Source organism: Pan paniscus, chromosome 2, assembly GCF_029289425.2.
Source record: "Pan paniscus chromosome 2, NHGRI_mPanPan1-v2.0_pri, whole genome shotgun sequence".
NCBI lineage: Eukaryota > Metazoa > Chordata > Mammalia > Primates > Hominidae > Pan > Pan paniscus.
In genome coordinates this window covers 11,731,421-11,752,925 of record NC_085926.1, presented here as the reverse complement: position 1 = coordinate 11,752,925, position 21,505 = coordinate 11,731,421, and the positions used below count along the sequence as shown (strand labels likewise).

The window sequence follows — 21,505 nt, the reverse complement described above, 5'->3', positions numbered from 1 at the left end:
ACTCAGGAGGCTGAGGCGGGAGAATCACTTGAATCTGGGAGGCGGGGGTTGCAGTGAGCTGAGATAGTACCACTGCACTCTAGCCCGGGCAACACAGCAAGATACAATCTCAAAAACAAAAACAGAATTAAAAACTAAAAATACACAGATCTGGCCGGGTGCAGTGGCTCACGCCTGTAATCCCAGCACTTTGGGAGGCCAAGGTGGGTGGATCACCTGAGGTCAGGAATTTGAGACAGCCTGACCAACATGGTGAAACCCTGTCTCTACTAAAAATACAAAAATTAGCTGGGCATGGTGGCATGTGCATGTAATCCCAGCTACTCAGGAGGCTGAGGCAGGAGAATCGCTTGAAACTGGGAGGTGGAAATTGCAGTGAGCCAAGATCATGCCACTGCACTCCAACCTGGGCAACAGAGCGAGACTCTGTCTCAAAAAAACAAAACAAAACGAAAACCCCACAGATCGGATCATGTTGCTCCCAACTTAAAATCCTGGAATGTCTCCGTTGCCCTTCAAAAACAAAATGTCCCAGAACTCTTAACAGCTCACTTCGGCCTCCAGCATTGTGTCCTAGCAGCTCCCGCTCACCTTGAGATGCGGGCTCTCTAACCTCCAGACAACTGGGATCGTCTCCATTCCTGGGGCTTTGCTGTCTGCTGCCACCACTTGTGCTGTTCTTTCCTTCTTTCACCCGACTGACTCCTACTTAACCTGCTGGCTCAGCTTAGACATCAGTTCCTCTGGGAAGCATCCTCTGCCCTCCCAAGACTGAATGGGGGCCCCAGACTTACACTTCCATGGCTCTCTGTAACTCTCCTTTATAAAAACTCCCAGTACAACTTGGTTTCTTCAGTGTCCCCCTACCCTGCTGGACTCAGTTCCTAAACAACGAGGACCCTGCTATTCTCATTCACCAACGCCTCCTGAGCAGCTGCTCAGGGAGCAGGATTAGAAAGAGGCTCTCAGCGCCTACATGTTTTCTGTATGAATGATTGTCACCCTGCACTGCTATGGTGACATGGCCAGTGATTGAGGGGAAGTGACACAGAATTGCTTCTAAATCGCAGAATCAGAGCAAAGATTAAAGCACCAGGATAAGTTACAAAGCGTTGTCATTTTGCTGTCTGTGGCCGGCAGTTCATCAGGCCCATTGGGGCCTGGTATCCACGCGAGGAATAAACAAGGTGACATCATGGTGACGCACTCCCAGGGGATTGTGCAAGAGTGCCAACTCTGTTTGCTGGTTGGAAGAGCTGTCTGTGGTCTCGTGGGCTGCTAATCATCTTTGTAAGGCTTATGGTTCTGCAGCTCTCCAGGGACAGGTGACAAATGTCAGTCTCTGAGTTCCTCTGACCGCTGCATGATTCTCGGACGCTACCCTGCTTTCCTGGGGAGACGGCCGCCCCTGGACTCTCAGAGTTCCAGCAGAACAGTGCTCTTGTTCCCTGGTTTTCAAACTCTGAGTCCACTCAGAATTTCCCCTCACTCAACTTTCAACATAACAGCGAACATCTCTCAAGCATTTACAGTGTGTAAAATGTTTCCACTTATTCTCTCTCATGTGAACATGGATCTTACTGTGCTCCTTGAAAGAAGAAAATAGAATGAAGACTGTAATTTCTATGCACACAGATTCAGCTCAGTGACCTGGGCAGGTTGTTTAACCCCTCTGTGCCTCAGTTATCTGTACAATGGGATAATAATAGGAACGATGGCATGGGATGTTTGCAAAGGTTAATTAAATTAACGCAAGTACTCAGCTAGAATAGTTCCCAGTCCATATGTAATCACTAAGTGTTAACTATTTTTATTACTGTTACTAGTATATAGTATCCTTTGTGACAGTAAATGGAGTCCCTTTGAAAGAACATGGGCTTTGGAATCTGGAAGACTGGATTTCTTTTTTCTTTTTTTTTTTTTTGAGACGGAATTTCGCTCTTGTTGCCCAGGCTGGAGTGCAGTGGCGCAATCTCAGCTCACCACAACCTCTGCCTCCCAGGTTCAAGCAATTTCTGCCTCAGCCTCCCAAGTAACTGGGATTACAGGCATGTGCCACCACGCCCAGCTAATTTTGTATGTTTAGTAGAGACGGGGTTTCTCCATGTTGGTCAGGCTGGTCTCGAACTCCCTACCTCATGTGATCTGCCCGCCTCGGCCTCCCAAAGTGCTGAGATTACAGGCATGAGCCACCACACCTGGCCCCAGAAGACCGGATTTCTATCTTGGCTCTATCAGTCCTGGCTGTTTATAACTCAGCAAGGTTATTTAACTTCCCAGAATCTCAATTTGCTCATATATAAGATAGTGATTAATACAACAAACCTCAAAGAGTCATTGTGAATATTAACTGAGAGACTATCTGGAAAACACCTCGTGAAGGTCAGGCACAGAGTGGACCCCCAGTAAATGACAGGTCCTGCCTATTCCTCGCATGGCCAGCACATCAGTTCCAATGCATGAGAAAAGAGAATCACGCTCAGGATAAGTAAGAGTGGTCATGGAAAAGGAGAAAAGACAGTGCCACCAGACACTTGGTAGCTTCCAACAAATGGTAGCTGTTCAGTGACTCTAGAATTGAAAAGCATTAATCGAGTGCCTCAAGGGCAGAGAAGGGGCGCTAACATTTATTGAGCACCTACTGTGTGCAGAGCACTTTATATAAGTCATCTGAGCCGCAAATAGTCCTGGAAGAAACTCCATTTCACTCATGGTAAGATGGACACAGTGATTGCTAAGGTCTTAAAGGGAGTGCAGAGGAAAGCTGGAATTCTAATCCAGGGAGTGTAGAGGAAAGCTGGAATTCTAATCCAAGACTGTGTGATGCCCAAACCTGTTTTGCCCCCCATTATATAATACTCATCCATGCTAACATCAGTCAGGGGACGAACAGACAGCAGGCAGGAGAAAGCTCAGGGAGGAAGTGCTTCATGGGGTGAAATTACTGCAGACAGTGAGAACAGCATGGCATGTGTGGACCCTAAGAAGTGTAAGAGCCGGTTCTGGGAGTGGTGAGAGGGTGAGGCTGGAGAGGTGTGTGGGAGGAGAGCAGAGCCTGACAGGGCCTTTGTGGCACTGTGAGCTTGGAGGGAGGGATACGTTGCCAGGCAGCCTTAGTGCTGGCCATCCGGTGCATGTGGGTCACGACCAAGGGCACGTGAAATGCCCTTCTTTTTAGGTTCAAGCTGGACATCCCCGCCCGACAGTACACAGAATGTTCAGAGTGCTCGGCAGCAGTTCTCCTCGTGTGAATTCCTTTCCCCAGCTCCTTAACAGGAATGTGTTCTCTGACTCCAGTGCTTGGAGCACCGTACCATCCTCCCACGGTCCCTCAGAAACAAAGCCTCTGGTCCTGATCACCTCTTCTTTCTCTCCTGCAACAGGCCTTCCTCAATCCCTTTAGTCCTTCCGCATTCCTTCCCCACAAGCCGACTCTTCTTAGTTTCTTCCTGGGTCCCTTGTGAGAGGGTCCCATGCCACTGCCTGCGGGGCTGGGAGAGACATCTACACGTCACAGACTTTTCTCAAAGCCCAGATAGTGGCCTTGGATGCAGAAAGCCTGTGTGTGTTAGGCCGAGTCTCCTCTCTGCTTCTACCCTGAGTCCACCCTTTGTTATCCAGGCTTTGGTGTCTGCCAAAGTCAGGAAGAGCAGGATGAGGGGAGGAGGGGAGGCCTGTATTTGAGGGCAGGGGCTCTGATTAGGGGTTGCTGCAGCTCCCTAGGGAAGAGCTGTGGTCATCAGTTCAGAATCCTAGAAGGAAGGACAGTGAGGAAAAGAGAGATCTGAGGCCAGGTGCAGTGACTCACGCCTGTAATCCCAGCACTTTGGGAGGCCGAGGCGGGTGGATCACCTGAGGTCAGGAGTTCGAGACCAGCCTGGCCAACATGGTGAAACCCTGTCTCTACTAAAAATACAGAAAATTAGCCAGGCATGGTGGCTCATGCCTGTGATCCCACTTACTCGGCAGGCTGAGGCAGGAGAATCACTTGAGCCAGGGAGGCAGAAGATCATGCCAGTGCGCTCCAGTGTGGGTGACAGAGCAAGACTCTGTCTCAAAAAAAAAAAAAAGAGAGAGAGATCTGAGAAATGTTTCAGAGGTTAAAAAGAGTTGGTGGTTGGATGTAGTGGCTCATGTTTGTAATCCCAGCATTTTTGGGAGTTCAAGGCAGGAGGATCACTTAAGTCCAGGAGTTCAAAACCAACCTGGGCAACATAAAGAGACCCCTTCTCTACAAAAAATTTTTTTAAAAATCAGCCAGACATGATGGACTGCACCAGCTACTCGAGAGGCTGAGGTGGGAGAATCACTTTAATCCAGGAGGTCGAGGCTGCAGTAAGCCATGATTGCACCACTGCACTCCAGCCTGGGTTATAGAGCGAGACCCTGCCTAAAAAAATAAGAAGAAGAAAAAATTTTTAAAAAGAATTGGTAATGCATTGGCAGTAGTTGGTGAGGAGTGGGGGAAGTCATAGTGACACTTGGGTTTCTAGATTAGATGCCTGGGTAGGGGGTCATGTTGGTAGCTGAGCTGGAGACACAGGGAGTGGAGGAGATTGACAGATGATGCTGGGTGGCTTTGTGCAAGTTTTGAGGAACCCACAGGATATACAGACAGAGGGTCCTGCCAGTGTTTGATACCTGAGTCCATAGCCAAGGAGCAGGGGGTCTCGGTTACCACGTGAAAGTAACCAAGATTCCTGCAGGTAGAATGAGAGGAGCTGGGAGAACAGCAGCACTTAGGAGCAGGTGAAGAAACAGCAGCTGGCAAAAAACAGAGATGGACAGGGATGTGAGGAGAACACGAGGCCGCCCCTTGCACTGAGAATGAATCTGGTCTCCTTGCTGCATCCTGAAGCACTCAGTGGGATCTGGCCATGCCCCCTTTATCTTGTCATCGGCCTCCTCGCCCCTTGCCCTTCCTTCTTCACGTCAGACATACAACCTCCTTCTTTATTGGGGTGCACCAAGCACACTCCTGTTTTAGGTCTGCTCCTCCTGGAGTTCATCACCTCCCAAGACAGCCAGTTTATTTTATTTTTTTTTTTGAGACGGAGTCTTGCTCTGTCGCCCAGGCTGGAGTGCAGTGGCGCAACCTCAGCTCACTGCAAGCTCTGCCTCCTGTCTCCATGCCATTCTCCTGTCTCAGCCTCCCGAGTAGCTGGGACTACAGGCGCCCGCCACCACGCCCACTTTTTTTTTTTTTTTTAATTTTTATTTTTAGTAGAGATGGGGTTTCACCATGTTAGCCAGGATGGTCTCAATCTCCTGACCTTGTGATCCACATGCCTCGGCCTCCCAAAGTGCTGAGATTACAGGCGTGAGCCACTGCACCTGGCCTATATTTTTTGGATACAGTCTTGCTATGTCACTCAGGCTGGGGTGCAGTGGTGCATTCTTGGCTCACTGCATCCTTTGCCTCCCAGGCTCAAATGATCTTCCCACCTCAGCCTCCCAAGTAGCTGGGACTACAAGCCACACTGCTATGCCCCACTATTTTTTCTTTTTTTGTATTTTTAGTAGAGATGGGGGTCTCACCATGTTGCCCAGGCTGGTCTTGAACTCCTAGGCTCAAGTGATCCTCCTGCCTCTGACTCCCAAAGTGCTGGGATTGCAGGTATGAGCCACTGCGCTGGCCAGGGCAGCCAGTGCTGAGCATCCTATCTAAGACAGCTCTCCATTCCCCCATCACTTCATCCTGATTGACTTTCTTCATTCCTCCTATCAGCTTCATCCTGATAGTTCACAGCACTATCTGAACCCCTTCGGACATGTACTTATTTAGTTGTCTCTCTCAACATCCCCCACTGTGATATAAGCTTCATATGGGCCAGGCATGGTGGCTAACACCTACAATTTCAGCAGTTTGGGAGGCTAAGGCAGGATGATCGCTAGAGCCCAGGAGTTCAAGACCAGCCTGGGCAACATAGCAAGACCCTATCTCTACAAAAAATTAAAAAATATAAATTAACCAGCCATGGTGGCATGCGCCTATAGCACCTGTAGTCCCAGTTACTCTGAAGGGTCAGGCAGGAGGATCGCTTGAGCCCAGCAATTGGAGGCTGCAGTGAGCTATGATTGCACAGCTGCACTCAAGCCTGGGTGATAGAGAGCAAGACCCTGTCTCAAAAAAAAAAAAAAAAAAAAAAAGCTTTGTAAGAACAATTGAGAGGTGAAGCCAGCTGGACTTCCTGGGTCGAGTGGGGACTTGGAGAACTTTTCTGTCTTACAAGAGGATTGTAAAATGCCCTAATCAGCACTCTGTAGCTAGGATTGTAAAACGCACCAATCAGCGCTCAGTGGCTAGCTAGAGGTTTGTAAAATGGACCAATCAGCATTCTGTAAAATGGACCAACCAGCAGGATGTGGGCAGGGACAAATAAAGGAATAAAAGCTGGCCACCCCCCGCCAGCAGCGGCAACCCACTCGGGTCCCCTTCCATGCTGTGGAAGCTTTGTTCTTTCGCTCTTCACAATAAATCTTGCTGCTGCTCATTCTTTGGGCCCATGTCACCTTTGAGAGCTGTAACACTCACCACCGAGGTCCATGGCTTCATTCTTGAAGTCAGCAAGACCACGAACCCACTGGAAGGAAGAAACTCCGGACACACCACCTTTAAGAGCTGTAACACTCGCCGCGAAGGTCCGCAGCTTCATTCTTGAAGTCAGTGAGACCACAAACCCACCGGAAGGAACTAACTCCGGACACACAATGACCTTGTTTTGTTCATCTCTGATGCTCAGCACCTGCCTGAGTGTCCCTCACATACTCAGTAAATACCTGCACAGTGGGCCAGGAGAGGGTGATGCCACAGAAGCCTAGTGGTTCCTAGTTGGAGCTACTTGCATCAAAGTCACCCAGGACTCTCTGTAAGCAAACAGACACCTGAACCCTACCCCAGTCTCATACCCATCATATCTGAACCCCCTGGCTATCGATAAGTGCAAAATTCTCCACATTAACGTAGTCAGAAGACAGACAGGGTCAAGAACCATTAAAGTAGAGAATTTCAAGAAGGATCAGCAGTGGCAAATGCGGCAGGGAGTTTCACAATCTAAGGCCTGAGCAATGTCCAGACTTGACACACTTCGGGGGTAAGCCGGTCAGTTCAAGGTACGGAGGATGCAGCTCTGGAGGAAATACGCTGGTGGCCTTCCAGGGTTGGCCCTGTCTTTTGCCAACAGTGCCCTGGTTGTCCTCAGAGAGATTCATTCTCTATCATTCTCAACCATGAGGTTCGGTAGGCCTGGCCCCAGCACGGCAGGCTCTGACTGGACACAACAGGGTTACCTCCCGAGGCATTTGGCTCAGTGCTATTCGTGGGGCCAAATCAGAGCTAAGGATGTCCAAGAAGATGCTGCTTGGGCTCATAAGGAAAAGTCTTGGCCAGGCGCGGTGGTTCATGCCTGTAATCCCAGCTCTTTGGGGGGCCGAGGCGGGCAGATCACTTGAGGTCGGGAGTTCAAGACCAGACTGGCCAACATGGTGAAACCCCATCTCTACTGAAAATACAAAAATTAGCCAGGTGTGGTGGCACATGCCTGTAATCCCAGCTACTCAGGAGGCTGAGGCAGGAGAATTGCTTGAACCCGGGAGGCAGAGGTTGCAGTGATTTGAGATCGCGCCACTGCGCTCCAGCCTGGGCAATAGAGTGAGACTCTGTGTCCAAAAAAAAAAAAAAGTATCATCTGTAAGCTTCTGGAAAGGACTCTTCCTCTTCCTCCGGGCATTGTGGGATGAGAGTGTGCACCCTGGACCTGTGGTTGACATTGTGCTCCCTGGACAATGTCTTATTGTCCAGGCTAGACATTATCCAGCCTGGCACTGCCAGATAAAGCCCTCCAGAAGGGAGAGAGAAGGAGAGAGGGATGGAGGCCTGGGGACAGGAGCGAGCCCCATCTAGAGGAGTTTCCCTCTGAACATGCCAGTTCCATGCATCAATAAAGTCTCCTTATGAATGAAAAAGAGTCCTGACCAATAAAACTGTTGTCAGCCTGTGCACCTGGTGAGTTGAGGATAGACTGGACTTTAGCTTGTGGATACCCAGGCTCTCAAACAGATTTTATTGAGCTAGGATGTGAATCCAAGCCACAAGACTTCAGCCACCAGAATGATGTCAGTATTCTCCAGATCTGTCAGTAGCAGTCAATATTTCAGAGGAAGCTGGGCGCAGTGGCTCACACCTGTAATCCCAGAGTTTGGGGAGGCTGAGGCAGGAGAATTGCTTGAGCCCAGGAGTTCAAGACCATCCTGGGCAACATAGTGAGGCCCTATCTCCACAAAAAAAAATGCAAAAATTAGCTGCACATGGTGGTATGCGCCTGTAGTCCCTGCTACTCAAGAAGCTTAGGCAGGAGGATCCCTTAAGCCCAGGAGTTCGAGGCTACAGTCTGTGAGCCATGATCACACCATTGCACTTCAGCCTGGGCAACAGAGTAAGGCCCTGTCCCTCAATGGTTAGAACCTGAGGGTTACTGTAGAGGGTTAGTCTTGAGCCTAAAGTAGGCTCAATTCTGTAAAGTTAATCTTTCACAATGGCCCCAGTCCAGAGAAACCTTCTTAGAAATAGACACTCCCGACTGGGCACAGTGGCTCACGCCTGTAATCCAAGCACTTTGGGAGGCCGAGGCAGGTGGATCACGAGGTCAGGAGATTGAGACCATCCTGGCTAACACAGTGAAACCCCATCTCTACTAAAAACACAAAAAATTAGCCAGGCGTGGTGGCAGGCGCCTGTAGTCCCAGCTACTCGGGAGGCTGAGGCAGGAGAATAACATGAACCGGGAGGCGGAGCTTGCAGTGAGCCCAGATCGTGCCACTGCACTCCAGCCTGGGCAACAGAGCAAGACTCCGTCAAAAAAAAAAAAAGAAAGAAAGAAAAAGAAATAGACACTCCATGAAGCCTTTGGTTCACATGAGTACACATGCATGCAGAGATTTCCGGTATCCAAATGGCCACAGTGGGTCTCACTAACCAAAGCCAGCTCTGCCATCCCTAGAAGCCAACATGCAAACAAGCAGACCCAGCGGATCTCCAGGCACTGTGGGTGTGAATGAGCCCTCCCTTCCGCTTCATATCTGGGTGTCCTGCATCTGTTTCTCATTGCACGTTGTGTTTGTGTATTTATGCTCTGATTCATAGTAACTTCATGGTATGGAATTGATTTGTGTTGAACACAACTAAATAAAAACAAATAAGGAAAGAAAGAGAACAGAAAGAAAGGTCAGTTAACAGAGCCTGAACAACTCTAGTACTAAACAATGGACTGGCTTCTCCATGTCTTACTCATGTAGGTTGGCGTTGCACAGAATTCGAGGGCTCTCCTGGAGACCCTGATCACTGTAAAGCACAGGAAACAGGCTTTGGTGGCCAGGACCCAAGGATTATGAATACAAGATTCCAGTGTCCAGTTTTGTAGTCACAAGATTATGGACTCTAGAGACACCTTCAGGTTCAAGTCCTGGTTCCACCACTTACTGGCTATGTGACAAGGAAGTAATTTAACAAATCCGAGCCTCTTTGCTCAACTGTAAACATGAGTGCAATAAAAATCCATTTCTAGCAGGGTGCAGTGGCTCATGCCTGTAATCCCAGCACTTTGGTAGGCCAAGGTGGGCAGATCACTTGAGGTCAGGAGTTCGAGACCAGGCTGGCCAACATAGCAAAACCCCATCTCTACTAAAAATACAAAAATTAGCCAGGCATGGTGGTGCATGCCTGTAATCCCAGCTATTCGAGAGGCTGAGGCAGGAGAATCACTTGAACCCAGGAGGCAGAGGTTGCAGTGAGCCAAGATGGCACCACTGCACTCCAGCCTGGGTGACAGAGTGAGATTCCATCTCAAAAAAAAAAAAAAAAATCTACTTCCTAGGGTGTTGAGGGTTAAATGATAACACATGGGAAAGTTCCAAGCAGGAACCCCAGGGACCTCCAGGCTCTCATTGTCACAGATACAAATCTCACGTTCTCCACCACACCATCCACATGACCCCTCTGATAGCGCCTACAGAAAGTAAAGCTCTCAAAAATGTCAGTTTCTGTTCCTTTTCTTTCTCTGTTATTTCACTGCTGCATTTAAGAGTACAAAAAACAGGCCAGGTGCAGTGGCTCACGCCTGTAATTCCAGCACTTTGGGAGACTGAGGGGGGCAGATCACTTGAAGTCGGGAGTTTGAGACCAGCCTGGGCAACATGGTGAAACCCCCCTCTCTACTAAAAATAAAAGAGTTAGCCAGCCGTGGCGGTGCATGCCTGTGGTCCCAGCTACTTGGGAGGGTGAGGTAGGAGGGATTACACCACTGCACTGTACTAAAAATACAAAAAAAAAAAAAAAAAAAAAAAAAAAAAAAAAAAGCCAGACGTGGTGGCAGCCGCCTGTAGTTCCAGCTACTCGGAGGCTGAAGCATGAGAATTGTTTGAACCTGGGAGGCAGAGGTTGCAGTGAGCCGAGATCATGCCACTGCACTCCAGCCTGGGTGATAGAGCGAGACTCCATCTCAAAAAAAAAAAAAATAGATAAATAAAAGAGTACAGAAAATATTAATAACAATAATGAGACATGTGAATTACTTTGAGGCTGAAGAGGGAGATACTCGTGTTTGATTCATAAATACTGAATAGAGGCTGGGCGTGGTGGCTCCCGCCTGTAATCCCAACACTTTGGGAGGCTAAGGCAGGTGGATTGCTTGAGTCCAGGAGTTTGAGACCAGCCTGGACAACATGGAGAAACCTTATCTCTACAAAAAATACAAAAATTAGCCAGGTGTAGTGGTGTGTGCCTGTAGTCCCAGCTACTCGGGAGGCTGAGGCGGGAGGATCTCTTGAGGCCAGGAGGCAGAGGTTGCAGTGAGCTGAGATTGAACCACTGCACCCCAGCCTAGGGGATAGAGCAAGACCCTGTCTCAAAAAATAAATAAATAAATAAATAGTAAACATTGAATAGACTTGAATAGACACTTCTCATCTGCGTCCCACTAATATTTTTCAACTTTATTGAACTATAACTTATTTTTTATTTTTTAATTTTTTTGAGACAGGGTCTCATTCTGTCACCTAGGCTGGAGTACAGTGGCGCAATAATAGCACACTGCAGCCTCAACCTCCTGGGCTCAGGCAGTCCTCCCACAGCCTCCTGAGTAGCTGGGACTACAGGCGCACACCACCATACCCAGCTAGTTTTTTGGAATTTTATGTAGGGATGGAGTCTCGCTATATTGCCCAGGGGTCTTGAACTGCTGGGCTCAAGCGATCATCCCACCTCGGCCTCCCGAAGTTCTGGGATTACAGGTGTGAGTCACTGTGCCCCATCTTTGAAGTATAATTTAGATATATTTTAAGTGTGCAGTTCAAAGACTTTTGACAATCACATATACCTATGTAACCACCAATCAATATATAAATTATTTCTACCAGTCTAGAAAGTTCCATCACACTGGCCGGGCATGGTGGCTCATGCCTGTAATCCCAGCACTTTGGGAGGCCAAGGTGGGTGGACTGTCTGAGTTCAGGAGTTGGAGACCAGCTGGCCAACATGGCGAAACCCCGTCTCTACTAAAAATACAAAAATTAGCCAGGCATGGTGGCGTGCGCCTGTAGTCCCAGCTACTCGGGAGGCTGAGGCAGGAGAATTGCTGGGACCTGGGAAGCAGAGGCTACAGTGAGCCGAGATTACACCACTGCACTCCAGCCTGGGCGACAGAGGGAGGCTCCGTCTTATAAATAAATAAAGTTCTACCACACGTCTTTGTAGTCTGTCTCTCCTAAGCCCTATTCCAGGTAACCACTGATCTAATATCTATCACCACAGATTAGATTTGTCTTTTCTAGAATTTCTAGATATAGATGGAATCATACAGCATGGGCCTGGCACAGTGGCTCATGCCTATAATCCCAGTGCATTGGGAGGTCGAGGCAGGAGGATCACTTGAGCCCAGGGGTTCGAGAGCAGCCTAGGCAACATACTGAGACCCTGTCTCTACAAAAAATACAAAAAATTAGCTGGGCATGGTGATGTGCACCTGTAGTCCCAGCTACTCGGGAGGCTGAGGCAGGAGGATCATTTGAGGCTGCAGTGAGCTGTGATTGTACCACTGCACTCCAACATGGGCAACAGAGAGAGACTCTGCCTTAAAAATAAATAAATAAATAAATAGCAATCCTAGAACATATAGCCTCTGATATATGTTTTTTTTCCCCCAGCATAGTGTTTCTGAGATTCCCCCATGTTGTGTGTATCAGTAGTTCTTTTATTGCTCAGTAGTATTTCATTGCAGGAATATTCCCCAATTTGTTTATCTCTTGATGTCCATCTGTTGATGGACATTTAACTTATTTTCAGCTTTTGGCTCTTATTGGTAAAGCTGCTCTGACATTTGTGCACAAGTCTTCTAGTAACATTACATTTCTCTTGGGTAAACAGCTCACTGTACACTTCTGGCATGTGGTAAGTGCATGTTTAAATTTTTTTTTTTTTTTTTTTTTTTTGAGAGAGTCTCACTCTGCCGCCCAGGCTGGAGTGCAGTGGTGTGATCTCGGCTCACTGCAAGCTCTGCCTCCTGGGTTCACGCCATTCTCCTGCCTCAGCCTTCAGCGTAGTTGGGACTACAGGCGCCCACCACCACTCCCGACTAATTTTTTTGTATTTTTAGTAGAGACGGGGTTTCACTGTGTTAGCCAGGATGGTCTCGATCTCCTGACCTCGTGATCCACCTGCCTCAGCCTCCCAAAGTGCTTGGATTACAGGCGTGAGCCACCGCGCCCGGCCTAAATTTTTAAATGTTTATAAAAAGTGCCAAACGGTATATGAGAGTTCCAATTTCTTCAGATCTTTGTCAACACTTGGTATTGTCAGGCTTTTTTGCTTTTAGCCATTTCAGTGAATATGAAGTGGTAATTAACTGTAGTTTACCACTAATGTTTAAAAAATTCTGATAAAATAGGTATAACTTCAAATTTAGCATCTTGATCATTTTTCAGTGTACAGTTCAGTGGCATTAAATACATTCACACAGCTATGCCCGTATCACCACCATGTATCCACAGATCTTTCTTCATCTTGCAAATCTGAAACTCTGTACCCATTAAATGATAACTTCCCATTTCCTCTTCCCACAGCTCCTGGCAACCACTATTCTACTTTCTGTCTCTATGAATTTGACTACTCTAGGTACCTCATAGATGTGGAAATATACAGTATTTGGTTTTTTTGTGACTAGTTTATTTCACTTAGCATAATGTCCTCAAGGTTCATCCATGTTGTAGCATGTGTCAGAATTCGCTTCCTTTTTGAGATAGAATAATATTCCGTGGTATGCATAGATCAGTTTTTTTATCCATTCATTTATCAATGCGCATTTGCTTTGCTTCCACCTTTTGGCTATTGTGAATAATGCTTCTATGAGCATGGATATACTAATATCTCTTTGAGTTCCCCTTTTATTGATTTATTTTTTGAGACAGGGTCTCACTCTGTTGTCCAAGTTGGAGTGCAGTGGCACGATCATGGCTCACTGCACCCTAGGCCTCCTGTGCTCAAGTGATCCTCTAGCCTCAGCCTCCCAAGTAGCTGGGACTACAGGTGTGCACCACCACACCTGGCTAATTTTAAAAAATTATTTGTAGGCCGGGTGTGGTGGCTCATGCCTGTAATCCCAGCACTTTGGCAGGCTGAGGCAGGCAGATCACCTGAGTTCAGGAGTTGGAGACCAGCCTGACCAACATGGTGCAACCCCGTCTCTACTAAAAATGCAAAATTAACCAAGTGTGGTGGTGGGCACCTGTAATCCCAGGTACTCGGGCGGCTGAGGCGGGAGAATCGCTTGAATCTGGGAGGTGGAGGTTGCAGTGAGTCGAGATCGCACCACTATACTCCAGCCTGGGCAACAGAGCAAGACTCCATCTCAAAAAAAAAAAAATTACCTGTAGAGATGAGGTCTTGCAGTGTTGCTCAGTCTGGTCTTGAACTTCTGGGCTCAAGGAATCCTCTTGCCTTGGCCTCCTGAAGTGTTGGGATTACAGGCGTGAGCCACCATGCCCAACCTATTTTCTGTTTCCCTTTTATTTCTGTTTCTTTTCTTTTCTTTTTTTTCTGAGACAAAGTCTTGCTCTGTCGCCTAGGCTGGAGTGCAGTGGCAGGATCTCAGCTCACTGCAACCTCCACCTCCTGGGTTTAAGTGAATCTCATACCTTAACCTCCTGACTAGCTGCGGTTACAGGTGCGTGCCACCATGCCTGGCTAATTTTTCTTTTTTTAGTAGAAATGGGGTTTCACCATGTTGACCAGGCTGGTCTCAAACTCCTGACATCCCGTGATCCACCAGCCTTGGCCCCCACAAAGTGCAGGGATTACAGGTGTGAGCCACTGTGCCTGGCTGCCACTAACTTTTAAACCGTGCTTCTCTTAGAAGTGTTATTCTTGGCCGGGCATGGTGACTCACGCCTGTAATCCTAGCTCTTTGGGAGGCCGAGATGGGTGGATCACCTGAGGTCAGGAGTTCGAGACCAGCTTGGCCAACATGGGGAAATCCCGTCTCTACTAAAAATACAAAAACTAGCTGGGCATGGTGGCGGGCACCTATAATCCCAGTTACTTGAGAGGCTGAAGCAGGAGAATCGCTTGAACCCAGGAGGCGGAGGTTGCAGTGAGCCGAGATCGCACCATTGCACTCCAACCTGGGCAATGGAGCAAAAACTCCATCTCAAAAAATAAAAAATAAAAAATTTTAAGTGTTACTCCATTTATAGATGAGGGGACTGTAGTGCAGAGTGAGAAGGCAACCATAATAGCACTGGCTATGGTTGTACTGGCTTGTTCTTATCTCATCAGTGATAAAGATGAGCGATTGGTTCATTTGGGCATGGATTGAGCATATACTGAGGGCAATGGAAGGGTGACAGAGGCTGGGGATACTAGGTCTGCAGTTCCATGAGGGAGGCAGGTAAGTGAAGAGGCTCCACTGTGCCACGGGAAGCACCTGATGCCCTAAGGTACCTCCAGGAAACTGAAAGCGGTGCTGTATAGTGGGAGCACTGAGGGTAAGAGTGGCCAGAAGTGAGGCGATGGAGGGAGGCTGGTTAGAGCTCTCAGTTGTGAACAAGAGAATCCACTCCAGCTTATATAGGCAGAAAATAGATTTACAGAAGATTATTAGGGGCCAGGCAGGGTGGCTCACACCTGTAATCCCAGTACTTTGAGAGGTCGAGGCGGGTGGATCACTTGATGTCAGGAGTTCGAGACCAGCCTGGCCAACATGGTGAAACCCCGTCTCTGCTAAAAATACAAAAATTGACCCAGCATGGTGGTGGGTGCCTATAATCCCAGCTAATTGGGAGGCTGAGGCACAAGAATCATTTGAACCCTGGAGGCAGAGGTTGTAGTGAGCTAAGATTGTGCGACTGCACTCCAGCCTGGGCAACAGAGCGAGACTTCATCTTAAAAAAAAAAAAAAAAAAGAGATTATTAGGTAATTTACATCTCTGAAAGGGCCAGAGAATGGGGTTTGGAGGACCATGGGACCAGAAACAATGCCCAAACCACCCCACAGGACTTTCAGCAAAGACTCCACTGCCACCACTCTGCTGGTATAGACCCCGAAGCTCACTGGCTTCAGCGACATGGACACGCAAACCTCCATTATTGCTGATCCCCAAAAGTTTTTGGTGGCCTCTGCTCTCATCCTTGTCTTCAGATGGATTCTTTGGAGTGCCTGCTTCCTCACACTGCTCACTTCTGCGTAAAATCTTGCGTGGCTGTGTCTGGTTGGGGGGGCCTACACTCCCCAGATGTAAGGGAAGTTGGGAAAATGAGTTTTTCTGGCTTTAGTCTTTAGTAGGCAGCATTTATAAGGGAGAGAGCTCCCCAGTCATAGGAAGGGTTCAAAAAGCACTGGGTCGCTGAGCACAGTGGCTCATGCCTGCAATCCCAGCACTTTGGGAGGCCAAGGCAGGAAGATCGCTTGAGTCCTGGAGTTCGAGACCAGCCTGGACAACATGGCGAGACCCCTGTCTCTACCAAAAAAAAAAAAATTGTTTTACTTAGCCAGGTGTGGTGGTGCACACCTGTAGTCCCCGCTCTTCAGGAGGCTGAGGTAGGATGATTGCTTCAGTCCAGGAGTTAAAGGCTGCAGTGAACTATGATCATGCCACTGCACTCCAGCATAACAGGGCAAGACCCTGTCTCGGGAAAAAAAAAAAAAAAAAAAGCAAGCAATGGGCATGTTCACATAAAAGCTTATACACAAATGTTCATAGCAGCTCGATTTGCAGCAGCCAGCAAGTGGAAATCGTGCCAGTGTCTGTGAGCACGTGAGTGGTTAAACAAACTGTGGTCCTTCCATCCCATGGAGGATTCCTCCGTGATAAAAGGAAAGGCCTACTGATGCATGTAACAACTGGGATGAATCTTCAAGGAATTAGGCCAAGCTAAAGAAGCCAGTACTATAAGGTTGCATACTGTATGATTCCACTCATATAACATTTTGAAATGGCAACAATTTAGGAATGGAAAACAGATTGGTGGTCGTCAGGGGTCTGGGATGAGGAGAGAGGGCACAGTGGGAGGGGAGGGGAGGGGGGTTACAAAGGAACACCCCAAGGGATTTTTGCGGTGATGGAAACGTTCTGAGTCTTGACTGTGGAATTGGATATATGGGCCTACACACATGAACTAAATACACACATGCACTCTTATGGTCTAAATGTGTGTGTTCCTCTAAAATGCATACGGTAGACCCCCTTATTTATTTGCCAAGGTCAATGTTAAATGGAAAATCCCATACCCTTTAAACCGATTGCTGTTCTGAGCAGCATGATGGAATTTTGTGCCGTTCTGCTCAGGACGTGAATAGTCCCTTTGTCCAGCATATCCGTGCTGCAGACGCTCCCTGCCCGTTAGTCATCCAGCAGCCATCTGGGTTATCAGATTGACTGTCAGGTATCCCAGTGCTTGTGTTTGAGTAACCCTTATTTTACTTAATAACAACCTTAAGCACCAGAGTAGCGATGCTGGCAATTGGGATAGTCCAAAGAGAAGCCACTTAAGTGACAAGGTGAAAGTTCCCAACATAAGAAAGAAAGAACAAAAAAATCATACGCCGAAGTTGCCAAGATCTATGGTAAAAACAAATTTTCTCCCCATGAAACTGGGGACAAGGAAAAAGAAATTTGTGCTGGTTTTGCTGTTGCACTTCAAACCGCAAAAGTTATGGCCACAGTGAATGATAAGTGCTTAGTTAGTGGGTGGAAGACATGAAGAGAAATGTGTTCTGATTGCCATGGTTTCAGGCATCCTCTGGGGATCTTGGGATGTATTCTCTGAGGATAAGGGGATAACTTAGTCCCCAAGGTGATGGTATTAAGAGGTGGGGACTTTAGGAGGTGACCGAGTCATGAGGAGTCCACTTTCACGAATGGGATTCAGTGCCCTTGTGGTCGTGCTTTAAGGAGTGAATTCAGCTCTCTTGTCCTTCCACCTTCTGCTGTGTGGGGACGCAGCAACAGGGCACCATCTTGGAAACAGTAGCCCACACCAGACACCAGTGCCAGAGCCCTGGTTTTTTTTTTTTTTTTTTTTTTTTTTTAGACGGTGTCTTGTTCTGTCCCTGGCTGGAGTGCAATGGTGTGATCTCAGTTCACTGCAACCTCTGCCTCCCAGGTTCAAGCTATTCTCCTGCCTCAGCCTCCTGAGTAGCTGAGATTACAGGCATGCGCCACCATGCCTGGCTAATTTTTGTATTTTTAATAGAGACGGGGTTTCACCATGTTGGCCAGGCTGGTCTCGAACTCCTGACCTCGTAATCCATCCACCTCAGCCTCCCAAAGTGCTGGGATTACAGGCATGAACCACCACGCCCGGCCTGGAGCCCTGATATTTGACTTCAGCCTCCAAAACTGTAAGAAATGAATTTCTCTTCCTTAGAAATTACCAGTCAGGCTGGGAACAGTGGCTCACGCCTGTAATCCCAGCACTTTGGAAGGCCAAGGCAGGTGGATCACCTGAGGTCAGGAGTTCAAGACCAGCCTGGCCAACATGGTGCAACCCTGTCTCTACTAAAAATACAAAAATTAGCCGGGCGCGGTGGCGGGCGCCCCTAATCCCAGCTACTCGGGAGGCTTGAACCCAGGAGGTGGGGGGTGTGGTGAGCCAAGATCACACCATTGCACTCTAGCCTGGGCAACAAGAGCAAAACTCCGTCTCAAAAAAAAAAAAAGAAAAAGAAATTACCAATCTAAGCTATTTTGTCATAGCAGCACAAAAGGACTAGGACACACACATGCACAAATATGCATATACACATACATGAATTCAAGTAAAACTGGGGAAAACCAAGATTGGTGGATTGTGTCAATGGCAATATCCTGCTTGTGATGTTGCACCAGAGTTGTGCAAGATGTTTCCATTGGGGCAAATGATACAGAGGATACATGGGACCCCTCTGTATCATCTGTTATAACCACCTATGAATCTGCAATTATATCCACTTAAAAAAAGAAAGAAAAAGCAGTGAGAAGCCAGAAAACACTAGGGATTTGGGACTTTATTTTAAGGGCTGTGAGCAACTATTGAGGGATTTTCAGCAGTAATGACACGCGTCTTCATTTAACACCTATTTTCTGTCCAATGGTGGGATAATATTATTCTGGTCTAAGTTAAAACTATGACATTTTAATTTAAAATAAAATGTAAAAGATCTGGGGTGTTTTTTTTGGTTTTGTTTTGTTTTTTGCCTTATGTGGTTTTCCAGAGTCTCCAAGAAAGTAATTTTAGGCCCAATACATGAGCTCTGATTCCTCTTGTAGCAGAAATAATAAGGAAGGATTCATTCTTTCCTTCCTTCCAAAAACATGCGTGAAGCATCTGCTATGAGTCAGGCTCTGTGCCAGGCTCTGGATTCTGCAGTGAATAAAACACAGTCTTGCCCCTGAGACTGCGTTGTTAGAAGCTGGGGGAAAGAAACAATGGCTCCAATAAGAAAGGAATTTATTTGAGTCTCTGGGAACCTGTAGTCTGGGGATAAAGGTCCAGAGTTGGTGCAGTGAGCATACAACATCCTGAATATCCAGTATCCTCACTCATCTTTTTGCTCCATCCTTAACATGTCTCTTTTTTTTTTTTTTTTTTTTTTTTTTTTGAGATGGAGTCTTGTTCTGTTGCCCAGGCTGGAGTGCAGTGGTGTTATCTTGGCTCACTGCAACCTCCACCTCCCGGGTCCAAGCAATTCTCCCTCCTCGGCCACCCGAGTAGCTGGGATTATAGGAGTGAGCCACCGCACCCGGCCCTTAACACATCTTCTATCCTTAAGTTCACTGCATGGTTGCAAGATGGCCACGGCATGTCCACTCACTGTAAGGAGGCAGGAGGGAAGAGCCAGCCCTTGAGAGCTGGAGCCATCAGCTTCTGCTCACATCTCATTGCCCAGAACTTAGTCATTTGACTACTCCTCTCTGCAAGGGAGCTGGGAAATCCAGATTCTCTGATTAGGGCAAGGGGAGAGTGGATATGGATTGGTCACTAGCTGCTGCAAACACAAGGACCTTATCATCCAGGGGAGGAGGCAAGAATGTAACTCTGGTGACAGTACAGTCTGGTAACTGTGGTAGTAATAGAAGGTGACAGAAAAGTTGGAGAGCCACAGATTCAGCCTTAAGCAATCAGGGAAGGGTTCAAAGAGAAGGAGACCTTTTGAAGAAATGCCCAGTAGAGGGAACTGCCCTGCATACACCAAAGCATAGAGGCACAAAAGGGCTTGTCATGTTGGAGACATGAGAGAGTAGAGTCTAATGTCGCTGGAGTGGAAGGTGCTTTCAGGAGTGATGGGTGAAGGGGCCAAAAGGTGGGCTGGGCCCAGAACAGGCAGCACTGGATGCTGTGCTAAGAACTTGGACTTGGTCCTAGAATGCAGTAATTCTCAAACTTCAGCCTGCGTCAGGGTCAAGCGGGGGCTTGCCGAAACACAGGCTGCTGGGTGCCACCACCCACTGAGTATGTGTGGGACGAGGCCTGAGAATCTGCATTTGCATTTCTGCCATGTCTCCTGCTGGTCAGGAAACCCCACTGTGAGAACCACAGGTATGAGGAATAGGGGATGGACAGAAGTTGTCAAGTAGGGGAAAGTGGGATTCATTTTTGGGGAGGATCATCCACAGAATTACCCAGGAATGGAGTGATTGTCTACAGAGTATAAACCCCTCGGATACAGCAACTCCCTCTGAGCACAGCCCTAAAAGGTCGGTGGGTACTCCTAAGGGCCAGGGCTTAGAGCTCTGGTTCCAGCGCTGTCTCTGTGGCCAGCTGGCTGTATGAACCAGGCAAAAACATTAGCCAATTTGAAAGTTGAATAGGACATCGGGAACAATAACTAGCACCATGTATTGACCAGTTACACACATCATCTTGTTTAATACAACTTTCCTAAAAGATGGGTATTATTGTTCCATTTCACAGGTAAGAAAATTAAGGCTCAGAGATACTCAATAACTTGTTCAAGGTTCTAAGACGAGCAAAGGGGTTGAGTTGGGATTCAAAACCAGGATTTTCTTTTTTTAACTCCACGGCTTATGCTCCTAATTACTTTCTCATGATTTCTGAAACTGGAGTTTACAAATGTACTCTTAGGAATTTATGGTTTTCTATGAGATGTTTAAAAAGTTAATCTTTTTGATGTTCTTTTAAAAATGGACATGTTCAAGTCGTGGCTCATCTGAACGACCTTTTCATCTAATTTCAAGCTCTGCTTTTGCCTTTGTGTTTACAGTGGCATTGGGGCCACCTGGAACAATTTTAATTGTCCTAGCTAAATGACATAAGAGCAGCAGCAGTTTTCATTTGTGAGTAACGTGTGGTGTGAATGAAGTGTGCACAGTGGTTTGAATGGAGAAGAAAAGTGGAAGAGTTACGTTGTCAAATGGCCCATGGCAATAAGAAAACCACAGGAGCCCAGCGACCAGTCAGCTCCATATCTCCATTTGGAACAGCTACTTAGTTTCACAAAATCGCATCATCTGTCATGTCAAGTTAATATTGTTAATTTCAACTTTGCTGACTTTGTGGTATTGCTTATGTTTTGCCGCAAATGTGTTTGTGTTTTATAGCTGCTTAAAAGCTACAAGCCTCTAAGGAGTTTATATTTAGTTTGATGATATACATATTTGAGTTACATGATAACAAAAATAATGTAAGCTGGCTGGGCATGGTGGCTCACACCTGTAATCCCAGCACTTTGGGAGGCCAAGGCGGGCGGATCACCTGAGGTCAGGAGTTCGAGACCAACCTGACCAACATGGAGAAACCCCATCTCTACTAAAAATACAAAATTAGCTGGGCATGGTGGTGGGTGCCTGTAATCCCAGCTACTCTGGAGGCTGAGGAAGGAGAATCGCTTGAACCTGGGAGGCGGAGGATGCAGTGAGCCGAGATCGTGCCATTGCACTCCAGCCTGGGCAACAAGAGTGAAACTCTGTCTCAAAATAATAATGATAATAATAATAATAATAATGTAAGCCAACAGGA

General features: G+C 47.4%; 1 protein-coding gene across 2 annotated transcripts in view; it reads left to right on the top strand.

Moving 5' to 3' along the window:
• Window positions 1–21,505, top strand: part of TAMM41 (TAM41 mitochondrial translocator assembly and maintenance homolog) — a 124,780-nt gene that overhangs the window by 87,857 nt on the left and 15,418 nt on the right. The window contains exon 8 of one of the 2 annotated variants that reach the window (XM_055109497.2): window positions 1–21,505. This exon is cut by the window's left edge and continues 9,969 nt beyond it. The exons of the other annotated variant lie outside the window; for it this stretch is intronic. The gene's annotated coding sequence lies outside the window, so the exon portion shown is untranslated. 2 annotated transcript variants of the gene reach the window in all.